Source organism: Armigeres subalbatus, chromosome 1 (assembly GCF_024139115.2).
Source record: "Armigeres subalbatus isolate Guangzhou_Male chromosome 1, GZ_Asu_2, whole genome shotgun sequence".
Taxonomy (NCBI): domain Eukaryota; kingdom Metazoa; phylum Arthropoda; class Insecta; order Diptera; family Culicidae; genus Armigeres; species Armigeres subalbatus.
In genome coordinates, this window is record NC_085139.1 from 64,596,626 (window position 1) to 64,623,887 (window position 27,262).

The 27,262-nt window shown below is 42.5% G+C and overlaps 1 protein-coding gene across 2 annotated transcripts in view; it reads right to left on the bottom strand.

The window, feature by feature from the left end:
• Window positions 1–16,763, bottom strand: part of LOC134226463 (ankyrin repeat and fibronectin type-III domain-containing protein 1) — a 668,421-nt gene extending 651,658 nt beyond the window's left edge. Inside the window, exon 1 of one of the 2 annotated variants that reach the window (XM_062707258.1) lies at window positions 15,908–16,763. The gene's annotated coding sequence lies outside the window, so the exon portion shown is untranslated. The remainder of the gene's footprint in view (window positions 1–15,907) is intronic. The other variant, XM_062707283.1, reaches the window with a different exon arrangement.
• Window positions 16,764–27,262: the final 10,499 nt, after the last annotated feature.

Below are 27,262 nucleotides of genomic sequence, written 5' to 3' on the forward strand. Positions count from 1 at the left end.
AAAGCCGAGAAGTAGTCAGCGTAGTCTCGTCTCGTCGTCTCGTCAAAAGCATCCGGATACCGATGCGTCGTCGAAGGCCATGCGCGAACGATATCTTCGAATGGATTGCAGCTGATGCTTGCGGTCTTCCATAGTACAACAAACGCTGAACAATTACTTCCCACGGAATGCAAACAGCTGTCCGTCTTTTGTTGCTAGGAGAGTTCCGTTTCCGAGGGTACTAAAACTTTCACAAAGCTTCAAGTAGAAGCGTAGAATCTTAAAAATGCAAGCAACAAAGTTTAGTGTCGACAAACTTACATTCAACCAAATTTAATTGGAGTCTTGAACCGGATAGCGTAGGCAGCAATTTATCAATCTTCTACCAAAAAGAAGAACATTCCAAGACGTGTTCCCTAAATTTGAAGAAAGGATCTCGGCCATCCAGGACAAACGGACAAATTTGGTGAGAGAATTCCATTGTATACATTTACCAATTTTTATTTAAAATGTTTGATTATATAATTTAAAAAAAAAACATCAGGGCAGTGGGCACTCGATTGAAGCGATTTGGATAGGAAGAATGGGATTGCCAACTTCCTATTGTTAACATTTTGTGGATAAAGGGCGGGCTCTTCTCCCCATCTATTGGGTCAATCTGGGAAATGAGGGCTTGATTATATTATTGTATGTACGAACTTTCTTCTGGAAGGAGGTTCTCTGTTCATCCCGTGGATTCGCATAAGTGTAAAGTGTCTCTGCTTATGGAACCACCCCTCCCATTTTTGGCCCTTCATACAGGAGTTTGATGAAATACAAACAATAGTTTAATCATGATCAAATCGTTTCTCAGATATGGCCAGTGCTATCGGCAGGTGCCTTGCTAAGCTACAATAGATGGTAGTATCATCATCATCATCATCAGGAAGCTGTCCGAAATCCATCTTGACGTAGGTTCCATCGTCGATGAGCAGGATTATCAACGTGGGTGTGCAGATTTTTTTCTCTCCTTTCGGCTTCCATCTGGAATAATTTTTGACTCGCTGCACGAAACAGGATGAAATTTATACCACAGCAAGTGGGCACCTAGGTAGACAAACCGCTGTAAAAGAATTCTTGCAGCGGTCACTTTCCGTGCCGTTGCAATACAATACATAGATGGACATAGTTTTAAAATAGAATTGAATAAATTATGTACGGAAATTCTTTAGAAATTCTTCACCGTAAGATGCATCCAGTACTATTTGAATACAGCATGTCCGGGATTATTTTGGAACGAGTGGACAGCATTAAAGACTTGGGAGTGCTTTTAGATCAGGGGCTTTCTTTCAAGCACCACTACAATGAAATCATTAATAAGGCCAACCGTACGCTCGGATTCATCTTCAAAATTGCGAATGACTTTCGAGACCCATTTTGTTTACGATCGCTCTACTGTTCGCTCGTACGATCTCAACTAGAGTATTGTTGCATCGTCTGGTGCCCCTATCAGACTTACTGGATCGACAGAATTGAGTCCGTACAGAAGAAATTCGTCCGTCGTGTCTTGCGACACCTACCTTGGCGCGATCCGGTGAATCTACCCCCATATGCGAATCGATGCAGACTGATAGGAATTGACACTCTGGAAAACCGACGTCGAATCGCACAAATAGCTTTTACTGAAACTTTCTCCAGAAATTCTGCGCCAGTTCAATATCTACGCACCGGAACGGATAATGAGACCACGGAATTTTCTTTCTCTTGAAGCCCGCAATAGACAATACGGCTCACATGAACCGATCCGTGCAATGGCTGCATCCTTCAACACGGTGTACGCTGAATTCGACTTCAATCTTCCATTGGTAACCTTCATCCGGCGGATTAATTAGGATATGCGAATTAGTTAATAAGATTTTATTCATTAAGACAATGTTTTGTCAGATGAATTTAAAAGCAAACAATAAACAATAAACAATAAAACATTGTACGAAATTTCTCCGGGAAAATCTTCGTAATTTCATCGGAATTTGAATGCTGCAAAACCTTTAGACTGAGTGGGAAGCTTTGCGCTGACCTTCTTGCTTAGAAGAACAAATTCAAACACTGCTTAACCTTCTGTCTGTGCTCAAAAAATCTTACGTTGTCTGTGATCTGGGGTCATGTTGATCCTAAATTAAAATTGCTATTACACTATGTATCGAAAGATAATTTAATCACTTTTCAAACCGTTACCTAAGATTGGCCATAGGTGGGCGGGTACCGCGGGTACCGTATAGCTTTTAGAATTCGTCCGCAGAGCGGTGCTAGTGCATGTGGGATCACCAATGGTGATATATCCTTGGATCCGTGATATTAAGGAAGTTACGTCTCTTACAAAGCAGTCAAACCTCCATGAGTCGATAATGAAGAAACCATCGACTAATGGAAATATCGGGATTTGGAATATAAAATTATTGGAAACAAGGTTGTCAACGATATCGAGAAAGCATTCGCTCAAAAGCAATCATGCTTGGGTGTTTTCTTAGATATTAAGGCTACTTTTGACAACGTGTATTTCGATGCAATATTGGAAGCCGCACGTTGTCATGGGCTTATTAATATAATAACCAAATTAAACCTAATATAATAACAAAAAAAACGAAATCTCTACTTGATATTACGTCAAGCAGCGATTAGGAAATTAAGTGGCTGCGGATGCCCTCAAGTGCTAGCCTTATCTCCACTTTTGTAAAACATCGTTGCAGATACGCTATTGAGATTACTCAATAATGGCGGTTTTCCTACCTATGGAATTGCCGACGACTATCTAATATGAGTAGTCGGTTTGTGTATTACTACTTTATTCGACCTGTTGCAAAACGCTCTTCAGGCAGTTGAAAGCTGATATGGCCTTTCGGTTAATCCGAATAACACATCTATTGTACTTTTCACGGACAAACGTAACCGTAATGATATTCGCCCATTACATCTTTTTGGTTCTGAAATCAATGCACATTGGGCCACGGAGCGGAGCTAGCCCGACAAAATACCTTGGAGCTTAGCGGATGCGTAATTTTGAGTTGGTGTCTTCGGAAGAGTGTCGTGTTTTGAAAAAATATGAAGCCCAGCGTCGAGCATTAGTTAAAATTTTCGCCGTGGCGCTGCAATACAAACTTTTTTGTTTTACGGTTTAGAGCTTTGGTGTCTTCGGCAAAGTTGTAGAACGTGGAAAAATAATTGTAGTTGCCGAAGACACCTAAGCTGTATACCTTCTATTTGCAGAGATATAGTAAAAATTGTAAAGTTTAATCTTTTATTCGATTTTCTTGGACTATTTACGAAAAATGTAAAAAATAACATATTACAACCTAGTAGTCTGTCACAGTCGATAGTGCTCATAGTTTATGCAAGAGTTTTTGATATTTCATCAAGTTGAAAGAGAAATATTAACCTGAATATTGAAACATATCATGTTATTTTGGTATCAAATATATTAAATAGTTTTAAAGTTTGGCCCTTTTCCAAACTTTCCCTTTGTTCTCCCATCCACATTCCTTTCCTTTTTATTCACTTCCTTTTCCGTCATGTGTGATGAAAAAGGCTATGAAGGCGATAGCACAAATCAAAACGTGCCCTACGTTCTGATACCTAATACCTCCTGTATCAGTCAAACCTCCATGAGTCGATATTGAAGGGACCATCTACTCATGGAAATATTGAGATTCGGAATATAAAATTCTTGTAAATGTATTTTTAAGGACCACCACAGTAACCCAGAAAATATTTTAAAATATGGTTAATTTGTTTCCTTGAGTCGATATCGAGTCATTTGTCAGAAGGCCATTTGGCCGAAAGCTAAATGTTGTTTGGCCAAATATGTCATTTGGTCGAAAGGTACAAACGATAGAAAATGTCGTTTGGCCGAACAGTTTCTTTTGGCTGAAAAAATCGTTGGCTGAATAGCTCAATAGACAACCGGTCAGGAGTGTCGGAATGTTTTGCAGAAAGGTAATTTTCATGCCAAATGTCCCTTCTTGCAAAACAACCATTTCTACCAAACGGCATTTTCGGCTAGATGATTAATTCGGCAAAACGACATTTCGGCTTTGAATGAGCTCGAGATCCCCGACTACTTTGTTGGCCAACTTACGAGCTTGACCAAATGTCCCTTTGAGACAACCCGGCCACTGGGTTATTTCGAATTAGTGTGGACGGCTGTCGACTGGATGCAAGGTATCTTAGTGAAGGTGCCCAAAAAGGGTGACCTGACTGTATGCGATAACTGGCGAGGCATTATGTTGCTGTTATAAATAATAATAAATTATCCTAGCCCGGATTCAGGAGAAGTTCGATGCGGCAGCAGACCGGATTCCGTGCCGGAAGATCCTGTGTGGACCATATTGTCATCCTCCGCATCATTCTGGAGCAGGTCAACGAATTCCAAGAGTCCCTTTACTTGGTATTCATTGACTACAAAAAAGCTTTCGACCGTCTCAATCACGAGAATATGTGGGGCGCCCTGAGACGCAAGGGGGTTCCTGAGAAAATCATCGGCCTCATCAAAGCCTACGAGTACGAGGCCTATTCATGTAGAGTGCTGAACAATGGGGTCCTGTCCGACCCTATCCGGGTCGTAGCTGGTGTGAGGCAAGGATGTATTCTATCACCGTTATTGTTCCTCATCGTAATCGACGAGATTCTGGTAGATGCGATTGACCATGAATTAAACCGCGGGCTGTTATGGCAGCCTATAACCATGGAGCACCTAAACGACTTCGAATTGGCTGATGACGTTGCACTCCTCGCGCAACGGCGCTCTGATATGCAGAGTAAGCTCAACGACCTTGTCGAGCGCTCCTCTACGGCAGGTTTAGTCATCAACGTCAACAAAACCAAATCGTTGGATGTAAACACGGTGACTCCTTCCAGTTTCACAGAAACCGGGCAACCAGTAAATAATGTTGAAAGCCTCCAATATCTTGGTAGCCAAATGGCGTCAGACGGCGGTACCAAGATCGACATAGGCACACGGATGAAGAAAGCAAGGGCTGCCTTTGCGAGTTTAAGAAATATCTGGAAAAACAGGCAGATAAGTGAACGCACCAAAATAAAAAATTTCAACTCTAACGTGAAATCTGTGCTGTTATACGTTAGCGAAACATGGTATGTATCAGTGGAAAACACTCAATGGCTGCAGGTGTTCATTAACATTAACAGCCTGCGGTATATAATTCGGGCCTGGTGGCCTCGCAACTGGATCTCAAACAACGAGCTCCATCGTCGAGCACACTCTACGTAGGGGCGGAAACGAAATCTGTAAACAAGCATTAGACTGGAACCCAGCGGGATATCGTAGCAGAGGCAGACCCAGAGGCTCATGGCGGCGAAGCCTCAATAAAGAAATAAAAGAAGTCGATCGAAATCTAACCTGGCAACAGGTTAAAGCGATAGCTGGGCAACGCTCAGGATGGAGATCTCTCAAGTCGGCCCTTTGCACCACCGGAGGTGTACAGGATCCATAAGTAAGCTGTCCCGGTTTCTTCCTTTCGTGAAATCAAAAATATTTTGTTGATCATTTTATGCATTACTGAATAATCTGATTGCTATTGAGTTATGAATTATTTCCCAATTGAAGGCTGCACTGTGGTCCTGGTTGTTTTAATATTTGTGCCACATTTATGATATGCTGCAAATACATATATGCTGACAAGAAAATGATCAGAAATACAGGGTTCCATGATGCTTTTAATACTGCTTGTGCATGTGTTAAGACAAGACAAGAGCCCGACTTTGATTTTGTTCTTAGGTGGAAATTTTAAATCGTCATATTTAATAATTGACATATTTTGTGTTACGCCAGTTATGTTCGAAACTAGTTATATAAGAAATCAAATGTCTTACAATATTCATGCATTATAACACTATACACTCCAATTATCAAACTGTTTTACAAAATTTACGCCGGGTTATCTAGTCTTGTAAGTAACCCTTCTACGAAGTCGCTTGGCAGTGGATGGAAGTTGGTGTCGATATAGGAATCACAATTAAGCTACCACAGCCCATTTTTGCCATCAACCCCTTCGTTTCAGAAAATGCTGGTCCTGAGAAAAACCGATTTTCTTTTCGCAATGTGATGGTGACTCGCTACTGCTGCTGATCGATCACGCTGCTGCTGACCAAAGATCTATCACTGCCATCGTTGAGGTTGAATGATCTCCAGCAACCACCATTGCGATGGTTTTCCGTTGACACTGTTACAAGCGCATTCGTCCTGCTGTGTTTGTTCCGCTGCGTCCACTCTGCGTGAAATCTTGTTCGAACTGAGGATTAGATCCAAACCAGCAAATTGCTTGACTTTGATGTCTGTGCTTGCGATGCATGTACGGGATTGGTTGATTTACCTATCTCTAAACTTTTTACAAATTATCGATAACAAATAGTTAAAAATCATTATTTCCGATAGAATAGAAAGAAGCGTAGACTATCTCTTTATCGAATATGAAAATCACTCAAATTAAAAGGAAAATTATTTGGCGGAATTTGATCGGGAAGCTCTATGGAATTTTCGTAACGGTACATACCTAGAGATGTCGCAAATTAATCGATTATTTCGATTAATCGATTAATCGTTGTGATAATCGATTAATTTTGAATCGATTATTACCCAACGAATAATCGATTCAATAATCGAGAAGAATCAACAGTAATCGATTAGTTACTAATCGATTAATCGGGATTTTACGACATCATAAGGATGTCGCAAATTAAGCGATTACTTCGATTAATCGATTAATCGTTGTGATAATCGATTAATTTTTAATCGATTACTACCCAACGATTAATAGATTCAATAATCGATAAGAATCGAGAGTAATCGATTAGTTACTAATCGATTAATCGAGATTTTACGACATCTCTATACATACCTCGAGCCACCTGACAATGTCTTTTTTTGAATCGCTTTGTATCATGTACCTAGTATTGAATGATGATTTCGCCTCCTTTTTCTTCAAATTATCGAAGAAAGAAACGTAATTTTGATAGCCCGGTGACATTTTACAAGCTTGTAGTCTGAACTTAGTTCAACTGAACAGACTAAGACTATTATTAAAGGACGTTTCAATTTTACCTTTTTGGGTATATTTATTTTGTTCATATGCGTGAGTGACATATACCCATGTCTCATACATTTCACAACCAAGAGAACCAAACATAGATTCAATAATATTGGAACTATAAATGTCTGACCTTGAATCTTCAACAAGGTATAGACGTACTTCTACTTAGTCCTAGTACATATATGGACGGAACTACCCCCCGCAATGGAATATTAAATTGTCTACCCGCTAGGAACGAATTGTCATGTCTCCTCAGACCCAATACAATTTCCATATTTGAACGAAGATTAATAGCGGTTCCCACTTCCCGGAAAATATGTCTTCGGAAACAAGCCCACATATTTGTTTTTAATGATTCCATTTCGCGGAATTCGAACCTCGTTTTGCTGCTGACTCATCGTCAGCATGGGACTACGTGCGCGACATTTTGAACTTAGAAACTCCTCCGTAATTTATTCCCAGCTGGTTGTGTGCTCGGTTGGGTGGCTCGTCATACTTTTAACCAGTGGCTAGAAGTATAAGGCTCGTGAGAGTTAAAGGAAACGGAGGTTAGGCGTCCGTAATTCCGTAATGCGGGGGTAAATTACTATACCTAGTACAACAAAAATATATTTCAACTAGCATGTCGGTGAACTAGGTACTCTGCATCGTCTGCATGCTTGTCATGGGTCTGTGACCTGCCTCGACTGAAATCAAAACCAGAAGCTACTGTCATTTCGTCGTCGTCGTCGACACTATCCATTGACGAGGTGCGTACCTTCCGATTGATGCCGATAAAATTGTAAATTAATTATCAACGGACAAGTTTTCAGCTCGACTGCTCGACGTCAGAGGACACGACATCAATTACCAACTGTACCGGAATTCAATGGAGCAGAACGCGGCAGAATGGCGAATAACCTCGAGTGAAATGAACGAGCAGGTGTGGGAAAAACAGCATTCGCTAAATCATGCATGATCCGATTCGTTTCGTAAAGCATTCCTAGAAATCAAATTTTATCGGTTCAGTGTCATCAAACGAATGTGTTTCCAATCCATCGGACGTTCAAATGGTAATTTATTCTGTGACGGACGGTTACGCCTTTTTCTGCCGCCATGTGTATTTTTGCTGATCCTGCAATCGAACTTCGATTTCCATCTGATGTATTTAGACATGAATGCGGTTGCTCCGTAATAGAGATTTTTCGCTAGAATTCTAAAGGAAATGTCGTTTTTAGGATATCGAAAAAGGACGATAAAATTGATATGCAAACAACCTGCTGAGCACCGTGTCGGCTCCACATGGCACTGGCTATCAATCGAAATAGAGGATCAAAGTGTGCCACGCGTTAGCTAGCACGTTTCACGGCTGTCGAATTTTCAATATTTTTTGTGTTTATTGTGAGCAAAGAGTATATTCTAAAGTTTGACAAAGGCATAGCGATTTAAACCCCTTCTTGGTAGGTAACAACTAGTTTGATAAAGAATGAATCACATACAGTGGTTGGTTTCCTATCCGCCACTGCCGTATCCAGGCGCTAACGTATATGTAAAAATAGCCAGCATGAGTTAACCACCTGAAGTTTGTATGGCGAAAGACGCAGATTTTCTCAACAGCAGGAACTTTTCACGAAAATCTATTTGGTACCAGTTATGAAGGAAGGTGTCTGCTACTACGCCTACTAAATATTTTTTCGAATCACCTTATTATTTTCGAGATATTAAACTTTAGATGCCTTTCGCCATACTGATTTCCGAAAGTTAACTCCTAGTGTGCCGCTCAAAGTGGGCGAAATTAATAGTAAGATGATGCTTGTAAAAAATGTAATTGATACCCCAAAATCCGTTATCATTAGCAACCCTATAACCAGAGACCGGCGGAGTGAAAAGCTGTCGAAATGGCGACGTATGAAAATGCATGATATCGTAAAAATAAGACTGGCAGCACTTGAACTTTTTGCTTGCTTCTTATGGATGCAAAATGTAAACAAATCGAATTGGAACCGCTTTTGACGGTTCGATTGGAAACAAAATGGCGTCTTCGCTGATCTCTTATTGTAGTATTTCTGGTTATCATCAAATTTCAAAAAATAAGACAATTACAAAATATTTTAGTATGTTCATTTCCCGGGCAATTCGGGAAACTGATACATAAATCCCGAGAATAGGGAATACCGGGAAATATGATTTCCCAAGAAATCGTTTCCGGGAATGGCCAAAGACACGGAGAAACTCATCAATAGGATCGAAGCATCATCCGTAAATGGCAAACGTTTAGCGGTCATGTGATACCTGTAGGATTAAACTACGCCGCACAGCGGACCACGGACCATATGCTATTATTCATTAATCTAAGTTTAAAAACTAAGGCAAACTCTTTATATAACGTATATCAGATTGAACTGTTACAGTACTGTACAGTACTTCTTTGTAGTTTTCTTCCTGAGCCATCCTTTCAACTCCCGCTTTTTAGTGGCCACCCGTTAAAACAAAATGTCATTAGTCCATAATCATTGAAACAAACCAGACTCGCAAACTGTGCACTCGCTTGATTGTGGATAGACACGTGGATTCTTTTTCGCAAATTTCATATCAATTTGTCCATTACGAAACGTGTGCTGTTCATATGCACAGCCAAGATATTTAACAAAAAATGGTTTTCATACGGCCGAGTTGCTGAATAATATGCAATTAATTGAAACCAGACAGTTTTATTTTTTTTTGACTGGCAACCTGCAACAGGATATGGGCCTGCGCGGATAATTTTCCACAAGCAAGAATTTTGTGAACAGCAAAATGGACTAAGGCCGAATCAGCCTGTAAAAGCTGAATCACGCCAATTACTAAAGCTGGTGCTTCAAGGTGGAACTTTTGCAGGTCCGGGGAGAACTGTGGCACAACGTGACACCAGATGAGAAACCGATAACAGAAGTGGATGTAATTTGTGCCGCAGGAGACGCCAAGGCCAGGGCAACCATCGGGTTATTGATCGAGGACAATCAACACGCGTTGATCCGGTTGTCGAAAATTGCGAAGGAAGCATGGAAGGCGCTTCAAAACCACCACCAGAAGGTCAGTCTTGCGCCCTAGGTCTCGTTGCTGAAACGAATCTGTGACAAACATTTCTAGGAAGGAGAGGATATGGTGGAGCACATCTTCGGCATGGATTCAGTAGCTTCGCGAACGCAGTACAGAAACTGGAGGAAAATCTCATGGTCGCGATGATCAAAATTTCTTTCAAAATTCATACACGATTTTTTTTTACAAATTGCTCCTCGAATTGCTTACAAAATTCACCAGGAATACTTTTAAAACTTCATCAAGCGATTCAATCCATTTGAACGATGTCTTGCCTTGGCAGCTACTTTGGAACGATGAGTGATTTGATTCGGAAATTTTTCCACCAACTCCATGGAAACTGTTTCCATAATAATAAATGTGAGTTTTTTTTCTCGGAAATGCCAGCAGAGATTCCATCGGACGAAACTCCTTACGAAAACTCATACGAAACTCCTTTGGATGTTTTCTAGGAATTACTTCTAATTTTTCCAGGAATTCCAAAGGAAGATGTCAAAGATATGTTTTATTGAAAATTTCCTGGGAGATTCTTTCGGAAGTTCTTCAATTAGTTATTTCAGATACTTCTCCAGGAGTTTCTTTGGAAATTCCCGGAATTTAGATGAAAATATCTGTGGAAGAAACTTCAACGAAATCCCCAGAGGATTTGCTGTCGGAACTCCGGATGATTTTTTTTTCAAAAGAACTACAGGGGATTTAAATAGAATTCCTGGAACGATTTCCGTTGAAATTCCTTGAAGAATTTTCGAAGGAATTTTGGTGTAAACTTGCCCGAAAGAATTTCTGGAACAAATTTGGTGAGGAATTTCCCAGGTAAGAATTTTGAAATAATTTTTGGAGGAATGTCCAAAGTAACTCCTTGAGGATCTTCCACGACAATTCCTGGGACCATTTCTGATGCATTTCTGTCCTGCACAGCGACGCCTTCGAGGTGGTTGGTTTGATGAGAAGTGCCAGCTTATGAACGAGAAAAATTCTGCTAGGAGCCGATCGCTAGTATCTCGTTCCCGTTCCAATAGAGAACGGGGCTCGGAAGCCTCCTTTCAAGAGACTCGGAAGCCTCCTTTCAAGAGGCTCCCCCTTTCAAGAGGCTCGGAAGCCTCCTTTCAAGAGACTCGGAAGCCTCCTTTCAAGAGGCTCGGATGCCTCCTTTCAAGAGGCTCGGAAGCCTCCTTTCAAGAGGCTCGGAAGCCTCCTTTCAAGAGGCTCGGAAGCCTCCTTTCAAGAGGCTCGGAAGCCTCCTTTCAAGAAGCTCGGAAGCCTCCTTTCAAGAGGCTCGGAAGCCTCCTTTCAAGAGGCTCAGAAGCCTCCTTTCAAGAGGCTCAGGCCTCCTTTCAAGAGGCTCAGAAGCCTCCTTTCAAGAGGCTCAGAAGCCTCCTTTCAAGAGGCTCAGGCCTCCTTTCAAGAGGCCTCAGGCCTCCTTTCAAGAGGCTCAGGCCTCCTTTCAAGAGGCTCAGAAGCCTCCTTTCAAGAGGCTCAGAGCCTCCTTTCAAGAGGCTCAGAAGCCTCCTTTCAAGAGGCCCAGAAGCCTCCTTTCAAGAGGCTCAGAAGCCTCCTTTCAAGAGGCTCAGAAGCCTCCTTTCAAGAGGCTCAGGCCTCCCTTTCAAGAGGCTCAGGCCTCCTTTCAAGAGGCTCAGAAGCCTCCTTTCAAGAGGCTCAGGCCTCCTTTCAAGAGGCTCAGAAGCCTCCTTTCAAGAGGCTCAGAAGCCTCCTTTCAAGAGCTCAGAGCCTCCTTTCAAGAGGCTCAAGCCTCCTTTCAAGAGGCTCAAAGCCTCCTTTCAAGAGGCTCAGAAGCCTCCTTTCAAGAGGCTCAGAAGCCTCCTTTCAAGAGGCTCAAGCCTCCTTTCAAGAGGCTCAGAAGCCTCCTTTCAAGAGGCTCAGAAGCCTCCTTTCAAGAGGCTCAGAAGCCTCCTTTCAAGAGGCTCAGAAGCCTCCTTTCAAGAGGCTCAGAAGCCTCCTTTCAAGAGCTCAGGCCTCCTTTCAAGAGGCTCAGGCCTCCTTTCAAGAGGCTCAGAAGCCTCCTTTCAAGAGGCTCAGAAGCCTCCTTTCAAGAGGCTCAGAGCCTCCTTTCAAGAGGCTCAGAAGCCTCCTTTCAAGAGGCTCAGAAGCCTCCTTTCAAGAGGCTCAGAAGCCTCCTTTCAAGAGGCTCAGGCCTCCTTTCAAGAGGCTCAGCCTCCTTTCAAGAGGCTCAAGCCTCCTTTCAAGAGGCTCAGAAGCCTCCTTTCAAGAGGCTCAGAAGCCTCCTTTCAAGAGGCTCAGAAGCCTCCTTTCAAGAGGCTCAGAAGCCTCCTTTCAAGAGGCTCAGAGCCTCCTTTCAAGAGGCTCAGAAGCCTCCTTTCAAGAGGCTCAGAAGCCTCCTTTCAAGAGGCTCAGAAGCCTCCTTTCAAGAGGCTCAGAAGCCTCCTTTCAAGAGGCTCAGCATCCTCCTTTCAAGAGGCTCAGCATCCTCCTTTCAAGAGGCTCAGAAGCCTCCTTTCAAGAGGCTTAGAAGCCTCCTTTCAAGAGGCTAAGGGCCTCCTTTCAAGAGGCTAAGAGCCTCCTTTCAAGAGGCTAAGAGCCTCCTTTCAAGAGGCTCAGAAGCCTCCTTTCAAGAGGCTCAGAAGCCTCCTTTCAAGAGGCTCAGAAGCCTCCTTTCAAGAGGCTCAGAAGCCTCCTTTCAAGAGACTCAGAATTCTCCTTTCAAAAGTCTCAGAAGCCTTCTTTCAAGAGGCTCAGGCCTCCTTTCAAGAGGCTCAGGAAGCCTCCTTTCAAGAGGCTCAGGCCTCCTTTCAAGAGGCTCAGAAGCCTCCTTTCAAGAGGCTCAGGCCTTTCAAGAGGCTCGGAAGCCTCCTTTCAAGAGGCTCGGAAGCCTCCTTTCAAGAGGCTCGGAAGCCTCCTTTCAAGAGGCTCGGAAGCCTCCTTTCAAGAGGCTCGGAAGCATCCTTTCAAGAGGCTCGGAAGCCTCTTCTCAAGACGCTAGGAAGTCGCCTTTTAAGAGGTTTGGGAGCCTCCTTTCAAGAGGCTCGGAAGCCTCCTTTCAAGAGGCTCGGAAGCCTCCTTTCAAGAGGCTCGGAAGCCTCCTTTCAAGGGGCTCGGAAGCCTCCTTTCAAGAGGCTCGGAAGCCTCCTTTCAAGAGGCTCGGAAGCCTCCTTTCAAGAGGCTCGGAAGCCCCCTTTCAAGAGGCTCAGAAGCCTCCTTTCAAGAGGCTCAGAAGCCTCCTTTCAAGAGGCTCAGAAGCCTCCTTTCAAGAGGCTCGGAAGCCTCCTTTCAAGAGGCTCAGGCCTCCTTTCAAGAGGCTCAGAAGCCTCCTTTCAAGAGGCTCAGAAGCCTCCTTTCAAGAGGCTCAGAAGCCTCCTTTCAAGAGGCTCAGTGCCTCCTTTCAAGAGGCTCAGGAAGCCTCCTTTCAAGAGGCTCAGAAGCCTCCTTTCAAGAGGATCAGAAGCCTCCTTTCAAGAGGCTCAGGCCTCCTTTCAAGAGGCTCAGAAGCCTCCTTTCAAGAGGCTCAGAAGCCTCCTTTCAAGAGGCTCAGAGCCTCCTTTCAAGAGGCTCAGGCCTCCTTTCAAGAGGCTCAGAAGCCTCCTTTCAAGAGGCTCAGAAGCCTCCTTTCAAGAGGCTCAGAAGCCTCCTTTCAAGAGGCTCGGAAGCCTCCTTTCAAGAGGCTCGGAAGCCTCCTTTCAAGAGGCTCGGAAGCCTCCTTTCAAGAGGCTCGGAAGCCTCCTTTCAAGAGGCCCGGAAGCCTCCTTTCAAGAGGCTCGGAAACCTCCTTTCAAGAGGCCCGGAAGCCTCCTTTCAAGAGGCCCGGAAGCCTCCTTTCAAGAGGCCGGAAGCCTCCTTTCAAGAGGCCCGGAAGCCTCCTTTCAAGAGGCCCGGAAGCCTCCTTTCAAGAGGCCCGGAAGCCTCCTTTCAAGAGGCCCGGAAGCCTCTTTTCAAGAGGCCCGGAAGCCTGCTTTCAAGAGGCCCGGAAGCCTCCTTTCAAGAGGCCCGGAAGCCTCCTTTCAAGAGGCCCAGAAGCCAGAAGGGGCTCGAAAGCCTCCTTTCAAGAGGCTAGGGAGCCGCCTTTCAAGGGGCTAAGGAGCCGCCTTTTAAGAGGTTCGGAAGCCTTCTTTCAAGAGACTTGGAAGCCTCCTTGCAAAAGACTCGGAAGCTTCCTTTCAAGAGGCTCGGAATTATTTGAAAAGGCTTGGAAGCCTTTCTTTGAAGAGGCTTGGAAACCTCCTTTCAAGAGGCTTTCAAGAGGCTTGGAAACCTTCTTTCAAGAAGCACGTAAACCTCCCTGCAAGAAGCTTGGATGCCTTTTCTCAAGAGGCTCTGAAGTCTTTCATTAGGCTTCAAAACCTATTCCAGACAACTTTTTAGAGATTGTAAGTTTTCAGGACAGTTTCTAATATATCTTATGACTTAAGCTTACTTTCATTTACAGCTAAATAAAATAGAAGATACTTCAATAAAAGCATAAGTTCAAAGGAGTACCCCTCAAGAAAAGATTGAGAACCGCTCAACATTGCACTATAGGGGGCGACTAAGAGATCTGGCGTGCAAAGGAACGGCACTATCATCACACAGTCGCAGCATCTCCATGGGCTGTCCCGACGACATCGACCGCATTGAAATCGTTCTCAGGGAAGTAGTGAAGGCTTTCATCCCACGGAAGAAGGAGACAGCGAGAATATGCCAACACATTAACTCCACAAAGACAAAGTACATGGTTGCGGGTAGAGATAGGGGTAGATCTAGTGGTGTCGGTGCTGAGGTAGTGCTTGATTAGTATGTGTTGAAGTTGTTGAAGTATTTGTTTACCTTCCCACGAAGTGAAAAAAACGTATTACTGCTGCGAATAGGGCCTTCTACGGATTACGAAACCAGCTTTGGTCCCGCAACATGCAGAGGAAAACGACTACTACAGTCTACTCTCTACATCTCGGTGATCTATATCTCGATATCTTTCCCTATGTCGATGGTTTTCTAGGTTTCCTCGATCTACACACTTTTGGATTTTCTACATCTCGATAACCTCCCTATCTCGATGTCTCTCTATCTCAATTTGTTCAGGTCATATTTGGTTCAGAGTTTTTTCTCCCTAAACAAGAGATAACTTTTGTTTTGTTGTCGTTTTTCATCAACGAACTTTTTTCGATCTATAGTACCCATTTAAATTTTCCTTGCATTCCTCGATCTCTTCTTCTCTCGAATGAAGGGACCTAATATCGAGATATGGAGAAGCGACTGTACTGAATGTTTCATGGAAATTCAATTTAACCAAGTAACTCTTACTGCCTAATCGCCCGGACGACGTGTAACAGAGCAGAAACTGTGGGGCGCAAATTCCCTTTATAGGAATACAATCACAGTAAATCAAATTCATAATATTTCCAAAATATTATTTTCCATTCGTGACCTGATCGAATTATTAATTACAAATGTGAGATTAATTTGTTTTACAATTGCCACACAAACACTATTGGATATTTGTACTTCCAATAATTGGGGTGTTTAGTTAGTCTTGCGAGCAACGGCGTGTGATTGCCAATCCGGAGATGCCAAGTTCGATTCTCGGTCCGGCCTATGATGTTTTCGAGTGGTGATCACTCTCAGTTCTCTGGGCATAGTGCTTGTCTTGCCATAGATGGTACATATCCATGCATTGGCGGGCATTGAAAAGCTTTTAAATAATAACTGTGGAAATGCTAATAAAACACTAAGTTGAAGATCAGGCCAAGTTGCAGTTGGAATGTAGAGCCATTGAAGAAGATTTCCAATAATCCTAATCCAGCGGTTTGCAGCAACAACAACAAACATCCATAAATAATCCATACCGTGAGTTGTTCCTGCTGTTGCACGAATTTCTGCTCCAGTGTATGGCATCCCAGGAATCCGGATTATTTGCATCTCTCGCGTACCACAAGCCGGGTAAAAACACATCATTAGAGCCCGAATAATTTCACGTAGTTCTCGCAACCACTTCACATTAGCACCATAAACCTTCCATCGGCAACGTTAATGGTCGCGAAGCCCCCAAGCGCAAGCCCTTAGGGCATACGGCAGTAAATTTTCACCATGCCATCCGAGCTTAATTTTCCACCCGGCTGTGCTTCAATATGATGGCGCACTGTATTTATGAATGAGGGAGCTAAATTTATCTCTTTCACTGATCACTTCCAATTATTAAACGACGAGAACACACATCCAACTATTTTCACATGGTAGAACAGGGAAATTCTTTAATTTATATTTCCGTTATGCTTCCTGTCTGTACGGAGAGTTCATTAGATTACCATTGTTTCCAACACCGGAACACGATTTAGTGTCACCTTTCTTTCACACTTCCGAGATAAAAAAGATTAGGAAAATATCCATAAACGCGTGATGAAGTACCACAAGAAGTGAAAGCAGAACCGCCCCATGCTCACCACAACAAGAACCTCAGAGATGAAGCACTACAGCCACTGTTCCGCTTTCCCTATCAAAACAGAGCACTCTTCACTCCCGCGCTGAGAACTCCCACCCCCGTCCACCCTGTTCGCACGGAAATGTTCTAAGCACACTATCGCAAGATAAAAATCGCGACCACGACGACGATACGGTACGGTAGGTGGAAGCAAGCGCCAACGCAGCCGAAGGACCACACGGAAGCACCCCGTCACTGAAGTACCTACTGCAGCAGCAGTTCGGCCAGGAACGATTCGACTGATTCAGGACTCGCGACGACACTGAACGGCACAGCTGACTGGCAGACTGACTTGACCTGGCCCAGTCGCACCACTCGCATCATCATCAACGTCGTCGTCGTCATCATCAGCCTCATCACGCCAAGGAAGTCGGTTGGTGTAGGTACATTCGCCGAGGAGAGGTCCCTTTGGCGAACGAGGAACGACGACCCGACGAACCGACCGCCCGCATATTTGAACGTTCGGATCGGGTCATATCAATGGGTACGACGACGACAGAACCAGTGATGATGATTGTGGGTGGATGGAGCACATGCTTTCGAACAGCTGTGCAGAAGGAAGTTCCAATACAAACATGAAAAGGATGCTTTAGGAAAGTTAAGGCAGACTGGCAGCGAGCTTAACGGCGAAAAGCTTCAAATAATGAAAGTTCGTTGAAGCTTGCTCTTGTCTATACAAGAACAGATTTTTAATTTGACGTTATTGCATAACATTAAAAATGAGACTTCATCAACTTTGGAAGATTCTTACCCTTTTGTTGGGGATTATTAGTGACTGACTACCGTGGGGCATCAAAATCCGTACACTTAAGCACCCCAGTATACGAAAAAGTCTCTACAAAATAGGAATCAAATGCAAATGGAACGTTTTTCATTGATACAGATGCACGAAGGCCTTTACTTTTGAAGTGTTCAACATTTACATATGAAAACCGAAAGGATTTTGGAGAAATTCCTGTGCGATTTCTTTGAAGAACTCCAACAAAGCATTCTTGAAGTAACTCCAGGAAAATTCCATGGGGATTTTAGAATGAATTTCTGACTTAATTTGTGAATGAATTCTTGGGGGAATTTAGAATGAATTCCTGGAAAAGTTCAGAATTTTTGGGAAAAATTTAGAATGAATTCTTTGTGGAGTGAATATCTTGAAGAATTCCTTAAAGAAGTCAAGATGAACTCCTGGACTCCAGAACTCCTGGAGAATGAATTCCAGAAGGAATTCAGAATGAATTCCAGAGGGGATTCAGAATGAATTCCAGAGGGAATTCAGAATGAATTCCAGAGGGAATTCAGAATGAATTCCAGAGGGTATTCAGAATGAATTCCAAAGGGGATTTCAGAATGAATTCCAGAGGGAATTCAGAATGAATTCCAGGTGGAATTCAGAATTAATTCCAGGGGGAATTTAGAATTAATTCCAGGGGGAATTCAGAATGAGTTCCAGGGGGAATTCAGAATTAATACCAGAGGGAATTCAGAATTAATACCAGAGGGAATTCAGAATGAATTCCAGGGAGAATTCAGAACGAATTCCAGGGGGAATTCAGAAGAATTCCAGGGGGATTCAGAATGAATTCTAGGGGGAATTCAGAATGAATTCCAGGGGGAATTCAGAATGAATTCCAGGGGGAATTCAGAATAAATTCCAGAAGGAATTCAGAATGAATTCCAGAGGGAATTCAGAATGAATTCCAGAGGGAATTCAGAATGAATTCCAGAGGGAATTCAGAATGAATTCCAGGTGGAATTCAGAATGAATTCCAGGGGGAATTTAGAATCGATTCCAGGAGGAATTCGGAATCAATTCCAGGAGGAATTCGGAATGAATTCCAGGAGGAATTCAGAATGAATTCTAGGGAGAATTCTGAATAAATTCCAGGAGGAATTCAGAATTAATTCTAGGAGGAATTCAGAATGAATTCCAGGGAGAATTCAGAATGAATACCAGGGTGAATTCAGAATGAATTCCAGAGGGAATTCAGAATGAATTCCAGGGGCAAGTCAGAATGAATTCCAGGTGGAATTCAGAATAAATTCCAGGTGGAATTCAGAATGAATTCCAGGTGGAATTCAGAATGAATTCCAGGTGGAATTTAGAATGAATTCCAGGAGGAATTCAGAATGAATTCCAGGGGGAATTCAGAATGAATTCCAGGGGGAATTCAGAATGAATTCCAGGGGGAATTCAGAATGAATTCCAGGGGGAATTCAGAATGAATTCCAGGGGGAATTCAGAATGAATTCCAGGGGGAATTCAGAATGAATTCCAGGGGGAATTCAGAATAAATTCCAGGCGGAATACAGAATGAATTCCAAGGGGAGTTCAGAATGAATTCCAGGGGAAATTCAGAATAAATTCCTGGGGGAATTCAGAATGAATTCCAGGGGGAACTCAGAATGAATTCCAGGATGAATTCAGAATGAATTCCTGGGGAATTCAGAATGAATTCCAGGGGGAATTCAGAATGAATTCCAGGGGGAATTCAGAATGAATTCCAGGGGGAATTCAGAATGAATTCCAGGGGGAATTCAGAATGAATTCCAGGGGAATTCAGAATGAATTCCAGGGGGAATTCAGAATGAATTCCAGGGGGAATTCAGAATGAATTCCAGGGGGAATTCAGAATGAATTCCAGGGGGAATTCAGAATGAATTCCAGGGAGTATTCAGAATGAATTCCAGGGAGAATTCAGAATGAATTCCATGTGGAATTCAGAATGAATTCCAGGTGGAAATTAGAATGAATTCCAGGTGGAATTCAGAATGAATTCCAGGTGGAATTCAGAATGAATTCCAGGTGGAATTCTGAATAAATTCCAGGGGGAATTCAGAATAAATTCCACCTGGAATTCATTCTGAATTCCACCTGGAATTCATTCTGAATTCCACCTGGAATTTATTCTGAATTCCCCCTGGAATTTATTCAGAATTCCACCTGGAATTCATTCTGAATTCCACCTGGAATTCATTCTAATTTCCACCTGGAATTCATTCTGAATTCCACATGGAATTCATTCTGAATTCTCCCTGGAATTCATTCTGAATACTCCCTGGAATTCATTCTGAATTTCCTGAATTCCTGAATTTCTGAATTCATTCTGAATTTCTGAATTCATTCTGAATTTCTGAATTCATTCTGATTCTGAATTATTCTGAATTTCCTGAATTCATTCTGAATTCTGAATTCATTCTGAATTTCCGAATTCATTCTGATTCATCCTGAATTCATTCTGAGTTCTGAATTCATTCTGAATTCCAGGAATTTATTCTGATTTCTCGAATTCATTCTGAACTCCCTGAATTCATTCTGTATTCCGCCTGAATTTATTCTGATTCTCTGAATTCATTCTGATTTCTGAATTCATTCTGAATTTCGAATTACTCTCCTGAATTCATTCTGAATTCTGAATTCATTCTGACTTCTGAATTCATTCTGAATTTCCTGAATTCATTCTGAATTCTCCCTGAATTCATTCTGAATTCCACCTGAATTCATTCTAATTCCACCTGAATTCATTCTGAATTCCACCTGAATTTATTCTGAATTCCACCTGAATTCATTCTGATTTGCCCCTGAATTCATTCTGAATTCTCTGAATTCATTCTGAATTCACCCTGGCATTCATTCTGAATTCTCCTGAATTCATTCTGAATTCTCCCAGAATTAATTCTGAATTCCTCCTGAATTTATTCAGAATTCTCCCTAGAATTCATTCTGAATTCCTCCTGAATTCATTCCGAATTCCTCCTGGAATTGATTCCGAATTCCTCCTGAATCGATTCTAAATTCCTGAATTCATTCTGAATTCCACCTGAATTCATTCTGAATTCCTCTGAATTCATCTCTGAATTCTCTGAATTCATTCTGAATTCCTCTGAATTCATTCTGAATTCCTTCTGGAATTATTCTGAATTCTGAATTCATTCTGAATTCCCCTGAATTCATTCTGAATTCTAGAATTCATTCTGAATCCCCTGAATTCATTCTGAATTCCCTGGAATTCGTTCTGAATTCTCCTGAATTCATTCTGAATTCCTCTGGTATTAATTCTGAATTCCTCTGGTATTAATTCTGAATTCTGAACTCATTCTGAATTCCCCTGAATTAATTCTAAATTCCCCCTGGAATTAATTCTGAATTCCACCTGAATTCATTCTGAATTCTCTGAATTCATTCTGAAATCCTTTGGAATTCATTCTGAATACCCTCTGGAATTCATTCTGAATTCCCTCTGGAATTCATTCTGAATTCCCTCTGGAATTCATTCTGAATCCCCTCTGGAATTCATTCTCCAGGAGTTCTGGAGTCCAGGAGTTCATCTTGACTTCTTTAAGGAATTCTTCAAGATATTCACTCCACACTCAGAATGAATTCCAGGTGGAATTCAGAATGAATTCCAGGTGGAATTCAGAATGAATTCCAGGGGGAATTTAGAATCGATTCCAGGAGGAATTCGGAATGAATTCTAGGGAGAATTCTGAACAAATTCAAGGAGGAATTCAGAATTAATTCCAGGAGGAATTCAGAATGAATTCCAGGGAGAATTCAGAATGAATACCAGGGTGAATTCAGAGTGAATTCCAGAGGGAATTCAGAATGAATTCCAGGGGCAAGTCAGAATGAATTCCAGGTGGAATTCAGAATAAATTCCAGGTGGAATTCAGAATGAATTCCAGGTGGAATTCAGAATGAATTCCAGGAGGAATTCAGAATGAATTCCAGGGGGAATTCAGAATGAATTCCAGGGGGAATTCAGAATGAATTCCAGGGGGAATTCAGAATGAATTCCAGGGGGAATTCAGAATGAATTCCAGGGGGAATTCAGAATGAATTCCAGGGGGAATTCAGAATGAATTTCAGGGGGAATTCAGAATGAATTCCAGGGGGAATTCAGAATAAATTCCAGGGGGAATTCAGAATGAATTCCAGGGGGAATTCAGAATGAATTCCAGGGGGAATTCAGAATGAATTCCAGGGGGAATTCAGAATGAATTCCAGGAGGAATTCAGAATGAATTCCAGGGGGAATTCAGAATGAATTCCAGGGGGAATTCAGAATGAATTCCAGGGGGAATTCAGAATGAATTCCAGGGGGAATTCAGAATGAATTCCAGGGGGAATTCAGAATGAATTCCAGGGGAAATTCAGAATGAATTCCAGGGGGAATTCAGAATGAATTCCAGGGGGAATTCAGAATGAATTCCAGGGGAAATTCAGAATAAATTCCTGGGGGAATTCAGAATGAATTCCAGGGGGAATTCAGAATGAATTCCTGGGGGAACTCAGAATGAATTCCAGGATGAATTCAGAATGAATTCCAGGGGAATTCAGAATGAATTCCAGGGGGAATTCAGAATGAATTCCGGGGGGAATTCAAAATGAATTCCAGGGGGAATTCAGAATGAATTCCAGGGGGAATTCAGAATGAATTCCAGGGGGAATTCAGAATGAATTCCAGGGGGAATTCAGAATGAATTCCAGGGGGAATTCAGAATGAATTCCAGGGGGAATTCAGAATGAATTCCAGGGAGTATTCAGAATGAATTCCAGGGAGAATTCAAAATGAATTCCATGTGGAATTCAGAATGAATTCCAGGTGGAAATTAGAATGAATTCCAGGTGGAATTCAGAATGAATTCCAGGTGGGATTCAGAATGAATTCCAGGTGGGATTCAGAATGAATTCCAGGGGGAATTCAGAATAAATTCCAGGTGGAATTCAGAATAAATTCCAGGTGGAATTCAGAATAAATTCCAGGTGGAATTCAGAATGAATTCCAGGTGGAATTCAGAATGAATTCCAGGGGGAATTCAGAATGAATTTCTAGGGGAATTCAGAATGAATTCCAGGAAGAATTCAGAATGAATTAAAGGAAAAATTCAGAATGAATTCCTTGGGGATATCAGAATGAATTCAAAAGGGAATTCGGAATGAATTCCAGGGGAATGCAGAATGAATTGCAGGGGGAATTCAGAATGAATTCCAGGGGGAATTCAGAATGAATTTCAGGGGGAATTCAGAATGAATTTCAGGGGGAATTCAGAATGAATTCCAGGGGGAATTCAGAATGAATTCCAGGGGAATTCAGAATGAATTCCGGGGGAATGCAGAATGGATTCAGGGGAATGCAGAATGAATTCCAGGGGAATTCAGAATGAATTCCAGGGGAATTCAGAATGAATTCCAGGGGAATTCAGAATGAATTCCAGGGGAATTCAGAATGAATTCCAGGGGAATTCAGAATGAATTCCAGGGGAATTCAGAATGAATTCCAGGGGAATTCAGAATGAATTCCAGGGGAATTCAGAATGAATTCCAGGGGAATTCAGAATGGATTCCGGGGGGAATTCAGAATGAATTCCGGGGGGAATTCAGAATGAATTCCGGGGGAATTCAGAATGAATTCCGGGGGGAATTCAGAATGAATTCCGGGGGGAATTCAGATTTAATTCCGGCAGGAATTCAGAATGAATTCCAGGGGAATTCAGAATGAATTCCAGGGGAATTCAGAATGAATTCCAGGGGAATTCAGAATGAATTCCAGGGGAATTCAGAATGAATTCCAGGGGAATTCAGAATGAATTCCGGGGGAATTCAGAATGGATTCCGGGGGGAATTCAGAATGAATTCCGGGGGGAATTCAGAATGAGTTCCGGGGGAATTCAGAATGAATTCCGGGGGAATTCAGAATGGATTCCGAGGGGAATTCAGAATGGATTCCGAGGGGAATTCAGAATGAGTTCCGGGGGAATTCAGAATGAATTCCACCAGGGAAATCAGAATGAATTCCAGAAGGGAATTCAGAATGAATTCCGAAGGGAATTCAGAATGAATTCCGAAGGGAATTCAGAATGAATTCCGAAGGGAATTCAGAATGAATTCCGAAGGGAATTCAGAATGAATTCCGAAGGGAATTCAGAATGAATTCCGAAGGGAATTCAGAATGAATTCCAGGGGGAATTCAGAATGAATTCCAGAGGGTATTCATAATGAATTCCAGAGGGTATTCATAATGAATTCCTGGGGAATTCAGAATGAATTCCAGGGGAATTCAGAATGAATTCAGGGGAATTCAGAATGAATTCCAGGGGAATTCAGAATGAATTCCAGGGGAATTCAGAATGAATTCCAGGGGAATTCAGAATGAATTCCAGGGGGAATTTAGAATGAATTCCGGGGGAATTTAGAATGAATTCCATGGGGGAGTTCAGAATGAGGTGAGGTGAATTCAGAAAGAATTCCATTGGGGAATTCAGAATGAATTCGATGGGGGAATTCAGAATGAATTCCATGGGGGAATTCAGAATGAATTCCATGGGGAATTCAGAATGAATTCCAGGGGAATTCAGAATGAATTCCAGGGGAATTCAGAATGAATTCCAGGGGAATTCAGAATGAATTCCAGGGGAATTCAGAATGAATTCCAGGAATTCAGAATGAATTCCAGGGGAATTCAGAATGAATTCCAGGGGAATTCAGAATGAATTCAGGGGAATTCAGAATGAATTCCAGGGGAATTCAGAATGAATTCCAGGGGAATTCAGAATGAATTCCAGGGAATTCAGAATGAATTCTGGGGAATTCAGAATGAATTCCTGGGGAATTCAGAATGAATTCCTGGGGAATTCAGAATGAATTCCTGGGGAATTCAGAATGAATTCCTGGGGAATTCAGAATGAATTCCTGGAGGAATTCAGAATGAATTCCTGAGGAATTCAGAATGAATTCCAGGTGCAGTTCAGAATGAATTCCTGGGGGAATTCAGAATGAATTCCTGGGGGAATTCAGAATGAATTCCTGGGGGAATTCAGAATGAATTCCAGGGGGAATTCAGAATGAATTCCAGGGGGAATTCAGAATGAATTCCAGGGGGAATTCAGAATGAATTCCAGGCGGAATTCAGAATGAATTCCAGGCGGAATTCAGAATGAATTCCAGGCGGAATTCAGAATGAATTCCAGGCGGAATTCAGAATGAATTCCAGGGGGAATTCAGAATGAATTCCAGGGGGAATTCAGAATGAATTCCAGGGGAAATTCAGAATGAATTCCAGGGGGAATTCAGAATGAATTCCAGGGGGAATTCAGAATGAATTCCAGGGGGAATTCAGAATGAATTCCAGGGGGAATTCAGAATGAATTCCAGGGGGAATTCAGAATGAATACCAGGGGGAATTCAGAATGAATTCTGGATGGAATTCAGAATGAATTCTGGATGGAATTCAGAATGAATTCCAAGTGGAATTCAGAACGAATTTCAGGGGGAATTCAGAATGAATTTCAGGGAGAAATGAAGAATGAATTCCAGGGGGAATTCAGAATGAATTCCAGGGGGAATTCAGAATGAATTCCAGAGGGAATTCAGAATGAATTCCAGAGGGAATTCAGAATGAATTCCAGAGGCAATTCAGAATGAATTCCAGGGGGAGTTTAGAATGAATTCCAGGGGGAATTTAAAACGAATTCCAGGAGGAATTCAGAATGAATTCCAGGGGGAATTCAGAATGAATTCTAGGGGGAATTCAGAATGAATTCTAGGGGGAATTCAGAATGAATTCCAGGGGGATTTCAGAATGAATTCCAGGTGAAATTCAGAATTAATTCCAGGTGGAATTCAGAATGAATTCCAGGTGGAATTCAGAATGAATTCCAGGGGGAATTCAGAATGAATTCCAGGGGGAATTCAGAATGAATTCCAGGGGGAATTCGGAATGAATTCCAGGGGGAGTTTAGAATAAATTCCAGGAGGAATTCAGAATGAATTCCAGGAGGAATTCAGAATGAATTCCAGGAGGAATTCAGAATGAATTCCAGGGGGAGTTCAGAATGAATTCCAGGGGGAATTCAGAATGAATTCCAGGGGGAATTCAGAATGAATTCCAGGGGGAATTCAGAATGAATTCCAGGGGGAATTCAGAATGAATTTTAGGAAATCTTCCTGGACCTCCTCCAGGATTACTTCCTGGAGTTTCTTCAAAAAATCTTCTTTGAGCTTCTCCAGAAATTTCTCCTGTAGATCCTCCAGTAGTTCTTCCAACTATTTCTCCTTTGATTTTTCAAGAGCTTTCCTAGGGTTTCCTTGTGAGCATCTTTCAGACATCTTTCAGAAGGCTTTCTCCCTCCTGGGTACGGAATCTTCTCTTCCTTCGCCTTTCAACGCCCTACTTAGCGTCGTTGACTGACACTATCTTCCTTCTGTGGCCGACGGCTTGGCTCGCTGTGGCTTACCGGTGGTAAAGCCGGGGTGGCTTGGCGATCTCCCTCGCTCCTTGTTACGCTGCAAACTCGCCAATAAGATGGCCGATCGACTATCGGCGGAACAATGCCGAATCAGGGCGACAATGGAACCTGGGTACGATGGCGGTTCTCGATGAGGTTTTTAACCATAAAAACGGCGGGGTTCTGAGAAGGAGAAAATGCTGGGATCAGTTTCTGTCTCCGGAAGCAGCCACTTCAAGTTACCTGACGTCCTCCAAGCCTGGTCTTCTTCCACACACTATCTCACTTCAACTTTTTCTTACTCGGTAATTTTCGTCCTTCCACACACTATCTCACTTCAACTTTTTCTTACTCGATAACTTTCGCTTTCGCTAGGTAACATCCGTTCACTTCGAAATGCGTTGTATAAGTGACCGGTTTTGGGCTTGCTTCCCGCATCCTAGGGTCATGACCTCCTTTTTCAGGTCAGTCACCTCGCATTATTGCGCCACCCCAATTATTGCGCGTTATTACGCCACCCCTTCATGGCTGCTCGACGATGGTACTCCTGGTCCTCTGGTGTTGGGTTGGAGGACTATGATTAGGGTGGTGGAGGCTAATCACTCCCTGCTCTACTGCAGGCGCTTCTGTACATGGAAAACACATAAAGAAGAATTTTATGCCATTCACAAGCAATTCACGCATAACACTAAAAATTCCACGAATTTCTCGGCAGCACTCATCACAAAACAAAACCAACACTTACAAGATCCAGGATGATTTTCTGAAGGAGCTCTTCAAAATATCTGGGTGGAGTTATCGTAGAAACTCCAGGAGAAATTTCTGGTGGAATTCGAGATGGAGTTCTTGGAAGAATATCATGACACATTTGAGGAAGAACTTCAGAGTGTAATTATGCAGAAACTGCAGGAGAAATTGCTATGGGCTCCTTAGAAGAAATTTCTAGCTGAACTTCAGGAGATATTCGAGATAGGCATAGGATAGGAGAGATAGGAGAGATAGGAGATAGGCAAGAAGATTCATGCGTCGATTGTGTGCTGTTCACTAGATGGTCTCTATGCCTCCCATTCATATTCTGTCGCTTCATACTTGTTCGTACCCTAGCGAACGGCCTTCAATCTGTTGATTTTCAAATAATAACTTTTGTTTATCAGTTATCACTCATTCTAAATTCTGAATTTTAAATTCCTAAATTCCAAGATTTGATGTATCGTCATTACTTCACCAGTTCAGATTGCAGTTTTCAGCACTTGCGCCGCGATCCAACTTCGTTTCCCCCTGTGCCCATAATCATTTCATTTATTTAGTCTACATCTATACAGATAACACTGAATCAACAATTTGACGCCACAATACACGGTTCGAGGCCGCATCTCTCCATCCTCGAATACGCCCCACGCTCGCCAAGTCGTTCTGCACCTGGTCTGCCCATCTCGCTCGCTGCGCTCCACGTCGTCTCGTACCTGCCGGATCGGAAGCGAACACCATCTTTGCAGGTTGCTGTC